The sequence below is a fragment of the Gorilla gorilla genome, chromosome 22, assembly GCF_029281585.2.
Source record: "Gorilla gorilla gorilla isolate KB3781 chromosome 22, NHGRI_mGorGor1-v2.1_pri, whole genome shotgun sequence".
Classification (NCBI taxonomy): domain Eukaryota; kingdom Metazoa; phylum Chordata; class Mammalia; order Primates; family Hominidae; genus Gorilla; species Gorilla gorilla.
The window spans coordinates 40,863,788-40,874,028 of record NC_073246.2 but is presented as its reverse complement, the minus strand read 5'-3'; the positions used below and the strand labels follow the sequence as shown (position 1 = coordinate 40,874,028).

Below are 10,241 nucleotides of genomic sequence, written 5' to 3'. Positions count from 1 at the left end.
TATTCACAATAGCAAAGGCAGGGACTCAACCTAGGTGCCTATCCATGGTGGACTGGATAAAGAAAATGTGGTACATGCACATCATGGAATATGACACAGCAATTAAAAAAGAACAAAATCATGTCCTTTGCAGCAACATGGATGTAGCTGGAGGCCATTATCCTAAGGGAATGAAATGCAGGAACAGAAAACCAAATACCTCATGTTCTCACTTATAAGTGGGAGCTAAACAATGTGTGTTCATGGACCTAAAAATGGCAGCAATAGAAACTGGGGACTCCAAAGGGAGAGAGGGAGGGAGGGGGACAAGGGTTGAAAAACTAACTGTTGGAGGCTATGCCCACTATCTGGGTGACAGGATCATTCCTATCCTAAATTTCAGTGTCATGCAATATATCTGTGAAGCAAACCTGAATGTGTACCCCCTGAATCTAAAATAGAAGTTGAAATTATTTTTTAAAATGCAGATTTTTGGCCCTGTCCCAGGTAATCTGGTTTGGTAGGCCTAGGAACCTGCATTCTAATGAGCACCTCCAAGTGAACTCCAGGTTGGGGAACCCTGCTGAGGGTCAGGTAAGCAAAATTCCTCCATGTGAAACTGTTCCAGAGGGCACGGTAGCTCTCCTGTGCTTTTTTTTTCTTAGTTAATCTCATTTATTAATATAGATATACATTATTCTAAATAAAATATAAAAAATAGAACCAACCCAAATGTCCATCAATGATAGATTGGATTAAGAAAATGTGGCACATATATACCATGGAATACTGTGCAGCGATAAAAAAGATGAGTTCATGTCCTTTGTAGGGACATGGATGAAGCTGGAAGCCATTATTCTGAGCAAACTATCGCAAGTACAGAAAACCAAACACCGCATGTTCTCACTCCTGTGCTTTTGATACAAAGTGCCAATATTTCAATTTTTCTCAAAACAGGGCCTGTCCTGATAAATGTTCTACCTAGAGAATGTTCTTTTAAGGGCTAAAGAAAATGCAAAAGCCTAAATACAAAGCAAGTGCCCCTGCCACTCATAACTGCCACATCCCCATAGAAACATTCACTTTCCTTAGCTGGAGAGGAGTTTCTCTTACTTCATTCCTTGAACCACTGTTTATGGAGCAGTTCCAATTGCCAGACACAGGTGACAAAAAGGTAAATGAGACTGGACCCCATGCCTGCCTCCTGGAGCGCACATTCCATGGAGTGGGATCGTTATCTTGAAACGCTGATTGCTTTGCTTTCTTTTTCTGCACTTCTTATCTGTCTTTTCAACTGAGGCATCCATTTTCTTGCAGAAAAAGGAACACTCAACATTTAGTTTGACTCACAGTTCATGGTCTTGAATGCAGGGCTTCGGATGGCAAGGCAATGCGTTCAGTACCTAAGCAAAGCACCTAGCTCTCAGGAACTGTAAGTATTAAACCCATATGGAATGAGTCTTAAAGTTATGAAGGCTGTCTTTGTGGCCCTTGAAACCAACTCCACTTTTTTAAACCAATCCAGACCTGGCTCTGGTGCTGTCCATCAGAAAGACCACATGACTAGGATGTCACCTTTAATTTACATCATGGTGGCTTCACCCCTCTTCAGTGCCTCCATAGAACCTTCTAGCATACAGGCATCCTCCAGTTTAACTTGGATAACTCTCAGGATAAACACCTCTGTTGTTCGCAGAGTCAGAACTGTGGTGGTTTCTTAATTGTAGAGCCGAAGCCGTGGCCTTGGTTCAGGTCGGCCACATCCTGTGGAATGAAACACCCTGCACGGATGAGGAAGGGGCCCATCCCAGCTCCCTGGCAGCCCCAGTCTGCTGGGGAGGCAGTGTGGGGGTGGGTAGGGCTGACAACACGCTTCCCCTCCCCCAAGTGTGGGAGCAGCACCAACTGGTCTGATGAAGTCGCATGGCCACCCTAACTCAGACCCACCACAACCCATCTCCGAGCTCTTCTTTGCGCTGGTTCCTTTACCCGGAGAGCACTTCCAGCCATCTCTACCTGCACGAATCCCATGCGTTCATCAAAGTCTAGCTGAGACACTTCCATAACACTTTCCCAATCACGCCCTTGAACCCCCACTGCGCCATTGGCATGCCTACATTGTTTTCAGGTTGGGGTTGCCACGGCAATTCTCCTGCTTTACTCTTGGGAGGGGATTTCACTGGACTCCTTTGTTACCCAAGAGCATCCGTGTCTGACCCTGAGCTGGGGAAAATACCCAATAAAAGGACTTATCTGTGCCCCTGCAGTTGCCTTAGACTCAGCCCCACAAGATGCTGTCTTAGACTGCAGGGCTGGGAGTAGAGTGTGGGGAGTCTATGGTCTACTGTGCTGGCTTAAACTGGGCTGCTGACACGGTGATACAGTGAGAGAAGCAAAAATTACCCTTCACTTTGTGAATTGCCCACATTACCAAGGATAGAGACAGCACAACAATGTTCCTAAAAGCTTCCATTTTCCAAATGCTCCCAGTGCACAAGGCAGTTTATAAAATCTATTTAATTTGACTCTCACATTAGCCCTGCACTGCTCATTCAATCATCACCACCATTTCACAGTTAAGAAAACCGAGGTTTGGGAAGGTCACATGTCTTGCCTGAGGTCTCACTGCTCATTAGGGTCAAGGCCAGAGTCTCAACCCAAGTCCTGCTTCCCAAACCCATGCCTGACCCTAAATTCCCTAAAACTACGTTGTAAAAAAAAGCAATCATATAGTTTATGTAAAAAAATGTATCAAATGGGTTTCTTTCATTATCTCATGTGAAAGAAGAGGGAGATTTTAGAAATTACTTCACATAATTGTAATAGTAATGAAGTCTTGTTCAAATCCCTGCTTCCCATCTGCCTGCTCATTGGAATTGCCTGGAGAGCTGGTTCAAAGCAGACTCTGATTCCGCAGATCTGGAATAACCCTGCTTCCAAGTGATTTCCATGGGCTGCCAGATTTGGGGCCCCCAGTTCAGGTTGTCATTTGGCCCAGAGAGCCAACCTAACCAAGCTGAGGCTTTATTCTTTTTAGGAGACCACTAGCTGAGTGCTCTGTGACTGTTGGGACTTGAGACCCTTCTTATCTCCCCCAAGACTCAGTGGGATGGGGCTGCTGTTCCAGAGCTGACTCCAACATGCCGGCCTTTTGGAAATTTGCCTGGAGGCTGAACTGAAGGTAGGTCCCTCTTCCCTCCCCCCATCATTTATTTCTTTAACTTAAAAACACTTTTTTGGGGGATCTCATATGTTACAATCTATTAAATACTTCCTTCCTCTCTTCTTCCCTGGGTGGAGTAAATGTATGTGGGAAAGAGAATTCTAGAGCAGGAGTAAGGAACCCTGGATTTGCTAAGACATCTGGATCTACAGCAGGTCCGAGGTACCCTCGATGTACCAGGACTAAAGGTCCCTGGATGTGCATTTGAATTAAGGAAACTTGTCTTTGCACGGTTCTCGTGGTTTACGTGGCCTCTTCTGAACACTCCATTTCTTCTTGTGTAAATGGCACAGCATGCCCATCCTGCCCAACTCACTGGGTTACTTGGCACACGAGAACCATAAAAGTGCTTTGAAAAATATGAGGCCTAATGCAATAGAGGATGGGATTGGGAGCCACATGGCTGAATGGGACTGGCATGGGCTTGGGGCACGGGTGGGGTGACCTGGCCCTCTGGTTTCCCTGGGACAGTCATCATTCATACTAGTGACCATTCAACTCTCAAAACTGAAAAGGATGTGGCTAACTTACTTCTAAGCCCCAATCCTTGGAATCTTGGTCCAATCTCTCTACATCTTGGTTTCCTACTCTGAAATATGCAGGTCATATCCATGCCTTTAGAGACAGATTGTGAAAGTCAAAAGAAATTCCAATTGAGAGCTCTTTATAAACTGGAAATAAAAATCACACAGTGAGTGTCATTGTTATCATTAAGTCTAGGTGGTGTGAAACCAGGAAGCAGTATTTTATGTGCCCTCTGGAATCCGGTTCTTTACCTAGGGCTGTCCCTTCCCTCTTTTGGACTCCTCCTTCCTCTGGCCCAAGAGACCACTTGCTTTCTTTCCCTGAGCCCCAGTTAGCTTTTCTGAAAAACAGAAGAATTGGAGTCTGAATTTCCAAGATGCCTCCCAGTGGTAACATTCTATGGTTTCATGATTCTAAACAACGTTTGGCCTCCTGGTATTGGTTGGTTGTTTTCTTAAGAACAAAGAAAGCCAGACAACCTAAACATGAAATACAACCCCAGCAATGAATTACATGGGCTTTGAAAAAGGCATTAAGCGAGAATGATTATGTCTAATATTGGGACTTCTGGCCTTGCCAGGGCCTGGGACCTGGCATCAGATGTCTGAACTTGATATACACCTGCAGGTACAGTTACGGCCGTTAATCTGCCAAGCTCTGTTGTTCAAGCTGTTTGAAAGCATTCAATAAATTTCTTTTAGAAGCCATGTGTTATATGATTCTTTGTTTTCCCAAACAATATTACTGATGTTTCATTTTAACTTACTTCAGCTCCTTGGCCTTGTGCAGAGGGTTTTTTGTTTGGATTTGCTTTGCTTTTGTAGAGTTTCCATGCAATCTCTGGTGATGTCTCCCAGCAGCTACATTAATGTTGTATTATATATTTGGGGGAACATCTTGGGTTTCTTCCTCGCATTGAATAATGCGATTATTGAAGGGACGTGTAGCTAGAAGTTTTACAGATGGGATATGAGGGTGCAGGCTTCTCAGAACTTTCGCTCTAGGAAAGAAATAATAGAAATGAGAAAAAGAGAGAGAGAGAGAGACAGAGAGACAGAGAGAGGAAGATTGACTCTTTAGCTCTTTAATCCCAGGTTAATCAACTTTGGGCAGCAGGGCCAGTCCAGGCTTGCACCCAGGTGAGAGTGGGCTGATGACCCAGGCAGGTGATCCCACTCCTGGCCATTCCTGAGCCCAGTCTCTGTCCTCCAGAGAGGACCAGTCACCCTGGGTTCCCGGAAGACCCACACAGGAGGCTGGCCAGGAATCCAGTGGTCAGATTGTCTTTGTTTTCTATCTGCATGGCTGCCTAGCTCATGGCTGACTGATTGTGGCTGCAAATCCCTACGAGTTCTCCCCATTTGGGGTAGATTAAGTCATTGTTGAGTCTCCTTAGCAAAATACAGCGGAACAGACAGACCTGCCAGGGCCTCCTTTCTCCATATAACTTCTGCCTCGATTGGTATTTCTTTGACACTCTATCCCACGGCCAGTGTTGACTCTTACATCACAAATGGAGCCCACACATCGGGTCCCCTCTGAATGTTACATGAGTTCATTCATTTGTGCTTTCATGCATCTGTTCGCAGATGTCAACTGTGGTAACTTGGCCTCTTAAGTTCTAGGCTGCATCAAACCCACTCTGCTGGTCATGGGAAGTCCAATTCCTCTGAATTCCTGCTTTGGCTGAGTTGATTCTGTTTAGGGACCATGTCATCACCCGCACACATGCACAATCCCCATTTCTTTCTGTGTCTACTGAGACATGGAGTTCCAGGTCCCTCCATTATAAATACATTCACACAAAACGTTGTGTGTGTGTGCAGATTTGGCCAATGGCTTGGGGAGCTGGAGCATTTATGCTGCAGCAACACCAACAACTTTGGGAAACATATTTCTGTGCTTAAAAGCATCCTTCATGCGCCATTTGCTTGGTTCCAGCCTCCTATCTCTCTTCACGGTTTTCAGCTCTCTGCCCCCTTGTCTCTCCTGCCTCTCTACTTTGCTCTTTTCCTTTTTTCAAATTCTGTTTTTGTTTGTTTGGTTTCATTTTTTGAGATGGGGTCTCACTCTGTTGCCCAGGTTGGAGTGCAGTGGTGTGATCATGGCTCACTGCAGCCCTGAGCTCCTGGGGCTCACGTGATCCTCCCACCTCATCCTCCCAAGTAGCTGGAACCACAGGTGCATACCACCGTGCCCAGCTAATTTTTGTATTTTTTGTATAAATGGGGTTTTGTCATGTTGCCCAGGCTGATCTTGAACTTCTGGGCTCAAGTGATCCTCCCACCTAGGCCTTTCAACATGCTGGGCTTACAGGCATGAGCCACTGTGCCGGGCCCGTTTCTCAAATTCTTAAGATAATTCCTAATGCCACAATTCAGTGATTTCTTTTACACTGATCCATGTCCTCATATCCTTAATTTCCACCCCAAGCAGCTGTATTGAGATATTTTGGAAAACAGCAACAGGTGCTTCCCTAAAAGGTATTCTAATGTCAAGATAATACATTTTTAGAAATGCATACAAATGGGTTGGCGGTACGATGGGAATTTAAAATCATAGATATTTATCTTGCTAATACTTGTGAAGCATCCACTCTTAGGGGTGGGAAGGTGACCAGGCCAATGCTCTGTGCTCAAGGTGCCTTCCGTCTCATAAGAGAGACAGTACTCAATGACGGGACTGGTGTGTATCCAATGTGCCAAGATGGGGATGGAGCGGGGGCATCCAAAGATTCAGTCAGGGTGTCAGGGAAACCTCTGTTAGAGGAAAGAGCCTTTCACTAGACCTAACAGAGGTTGCAAACATAGAAACGGAGAGTAGGGAAGGGAGAGGGCCCCCAGGTGGAGTTCACGGTCATCAGAGCCTTGGAGGCAATGCCATAGACAGATATCAGAAGGTAGCGGATTCTGGGAATGGAAAGAATAGAGACATTTGCAGTTTCTGGTCTGGCATGTGAAGAGCTTGGACGTCATCACTCCTATCCACACAGTAAGAAAAGAGCCTGACAAACCCCAAAGCAGCAATTCTCAGATCTGTCAGGGAGTTGAGGTCACAGGGCAAACCACTGACCCAGAAATTGGAGAGGCAGACAGGCAAATGCAGAATATCACAACTTACAGGAGCAAAAGCCTCTGTGGGAAGCAGCATTGGGTTCCATTTACCCAGTGCAACATATCTGGTTTTGAATAAAAAATTACAAGGGTTACTAAGAGAAAAAAAAAAAGAGTTAGAAGAGACAGAGCAAGCATCAGAATCTGACTCAGATGTGACAGAGAGGTTGGAGTGATCAGATGGGGAGTTTCAAATAACCATCATTACCTGGCTAAGGGTTCTGATGGACAAAGTAAAAGGGGTGGGAAGCCCTGAAGACAAGGCTGGGGCATAAAATGCAGGCTGGGGCCCTGCGGAGGGACATGAGTTCAGGTGCGTGGAAACACACCTGTTCCTGCCTCACACCTCTCTGGGGAGGCTGTGCTCACCATTCCCAGCAAGACAACCTCCTCTTCTCTGTCCTCACACCCTGTTGGAGACTGGCTGGGTCTGGGCCCTTCTAAGCCACTGATCTCTCTCTGGGTTCCTCTCCCAACACTCAGGTTAACAAGGACAATACCACCAACAATGTGGCAAGGGCCTACTGGGCTTGCCTTTGTGTAAGGGCAGGATTTTGCTGGAGTCCAGCTTCCTGGAGTTAAGGGCAGGAAAGGGGGCTTGACTGAGATCACAGCATGACAAAAGCAATGACTTTTTATTGTTTTAGCAGACAGATGTGAGAACACATCATCCTTCCTTCTTCTTTCCTTCCTTCCTTGCTTCCTTCCTTCAATCACTTAGCATTTACCGACAGGCTATGCTGATGTAAGCTGCTCACTCTCTTAGCAGCCGTGATGAGAACTGCCCATCAATAAAGGCAATATTAGGAAGATGGTGGCTGGGCCCATAAGGGGGTATAGATGGGTGCTGTGGGGAGATTAGAGGGCTCAGTGGGAAGAGAGGGCAGGTGGGCCTTGGGTAGGGCCATCAAGGGTAGGCCTTGCAGGAAGGCCGGTTCTCTCTTCTTGGAGGGGATGTTGGTTTTACCTTCCCAAACCTCTTGCCCTCCTTTCTGATGTCAGACCTTGCCACCCCTGACCACGGGGGTAGGTGGCATAAGCCAGTTGGCCATTGTTAGTGACGTGGATTCAGGCACAGCGACATCACCAGACACAAAGGAAAGCAATCAGCCATGACGCTTGCAATTTCTCCTCTCAGATTCTCTCTGATTCAACCTTCTGCTCTGACATTACAACACAGGATTAAATAGACCCCTAATCTTTGAAGTGGGAGCTTTTCAAATCCAGCCCACAAACACTTCTGCATGCCCACCACCCTGCATAAGGCAGTGGGCTGGGTCCCTATGCATGAGGTTTTGGTCATCCACAAAAAAGTGAAGGGGGTGCTTGACACCGCTATCACTTCCATTAGACATAAGAGTTCAGTTTCTATTAGAAGAAAGTTAGAGTCAAAACAAACATGCCCTTGCAAAGGTGTAAGCCCAGACCCTGAAACACAGAATGCCCTCAAAGGGTGATGAATGTCAGCACTTCGAGGTGAACCCACAGTGTGGGCATCACAGGGTGGGGCTGGGTGGGGGCCTCAGGTGGAGAGACTGCATGGTAAGCCCAGAAAGCAGCTTTGGGTTCGGTGCGCACACGAGCCCATGTAGCAGGTGCAGGAGGCTTCGCTCCATTTATAAGTAAGGACGCTCTTTGGGCAGGACAGAATCTTTGAGATTTAGCACGGTTTCTGCATTTCTGTTTGCAAACAGGCCTGGGCTGATCTGGATTTTGCTTTACCTGATCCAGGAAAAGACGGTGGCAAAACTGTTGAGACAAATGAATTAGAAATTGGCAGAATAGATGACACAAAAATCCAAGATCGAAGCTCTGATGCTATCACCCTCTGGATGATCCTCCAAGAGAGAGGCATGGAGGACATTACTATGCATGATTTAAGAGATACATGGTTCTGAAATTGACATGGCCTCTTTTTTGTTCAAACAGAACGAACTTCTCAGAGTCCTCGTCCATCACCAGCCCTAAGTGGGAAATTCCAAGCCTGGACACAGGGTCTGTTTGTTGAATGCTGTATTCAGGCTTTGTCTTGCCATCCCTGTCTGCATGAATGGAGGTCAAGGCTGATCCCGTATGAAGCCCGCTCTGTGAAGACATCCAGGAGAGCCTTACCTGGTCTCCCAGGAAGTGACAGGAGTTTAGAATGGGGGATAAGTTGCTAGTGTGCTTCCTTTTTGGTTTTGAAAAAGGTTTGTGGCCTGTGTATTGGTCCAGAGCCTGGCCCAGGGCTGCCCAGGGTTGCCACTGTGGCTGTCTGACCTCCTATAGGCCGTGGGACTTTCCTAAACCTCAGTACAATCATCAACCAAAGGTATAGTAACTGTGGCCCTGGCCTATGTCATTGGGTTTTTACTGGAATAAAATAATGCTGGGCTTACTATTTTGTTAGGTGGTTGGGGATATTTTTGTCAATAGCTCAGCTTTACTTGTTTTCTCACTAGAGTGACGTCGTGCTTGCGAATGGCCTTGGAGGTGGTATTCTCTGTAAACCAAACAGGAGCTGTAGGACTGAGCCAGTTGTATTTGCACTGTGTTCGCTCCTGGCTGCCTGCGGGGGTGGCTGTGTCTGGCTTCTGCGAGGCCTGCCCTCCTCTCCACCCAGCCTGAGGTCTGAGGCTGTTAAACCACAACAATTAGAGGGCTAGTTTTATGGGGAGGCTCAGATTGTTCACTCACTTCGCCTGGGTAATTACAGTGAAGTGAAGCTGGTGGTTGACTCTCGTAAGAGTTTGGATTTCCAGAATCAACCGTGGGACTGTCTCCCTGCAGATGTGGACCTTCCTGGAGCCCAGAGGTCCCCCAGACAACCCAGTGCCTCTCGAATGTTCTCTGCTCTGTACCTGACACCACCTCCATGTGGCTTCACGATAGTGGGCTTAAGGATGTCATGATCTGTCCAGGATTCGGAAGATATTTTGATAATCACAAAACACGAATTAGGGTGCCTACAGCTATAGTCCTCAAAGTGGCCACATCCAAGCTAAAATGCTTTCAGGGATAATGAGAACCACCTCTCCTGATTCTCAGTCTTGCTGTCTCAGGGCAGGGGAGACATTGCCATCATGATTCATATGAGATGTCTCAGGTGCCTTCATCCCTTCTCCCAGGGCAATGGTTTTCTATAGAGGCCTTGATAAGGTAACAGGATATCCTGGTTATTTAATAAATTTCATGGAACTTCCCACCACACATTCAAAAGCAAACCAAAGCCACTAAAACACGAGAAATGATGTATGCCATAGGAAAGGCGGCTGTCATGAAGTCCCAGAGAGGCTATTTCTACCAAGAAGGTAGGAAGAGCATTGGGTTTCTTATTATCAGGGGGATGAGCCCCCCTTACCCTTGCCCTGTCCCTGACATCTGGGCCGTGAATGAGGTGCGGTCATGGGTGGGCTGAGTTG

At 46.7% G+C, this 10,241-nt stretch overlaps 1 long non-coding RNA gene across 2 annotated transcripts; it reads left to right on the top strand.

Annotated features, from left to right (window-relative positions):
• The first annotated feature begins 486 nt into the window (after window positions 1–486).
• Window positions 487–9,251, top strand: LOC129529370 (uncharacterized). Of its 2 annotated transcripts, XR_008674869.1 has the most exons (4): window positions 487–573; window positions 1,297–1,411; window positions 3,017–3,160; window positions 8,770–9,251. It is a non-coding gene; the product is annotated as an uncharacterized lncRNA (long non-coding RNA). The 2 variants fall into 2 exon arrangements; XR_010132427.1 differs by lacking the exons at window positions 487–573; window positions 8,770–9,251 and adding an exon at window positions 1,090–1,153 and having other exon boundaries at window positions 3,017–4,434.
• Window positions 9,252–10,241: the final 990 nt, after the last annotated feature.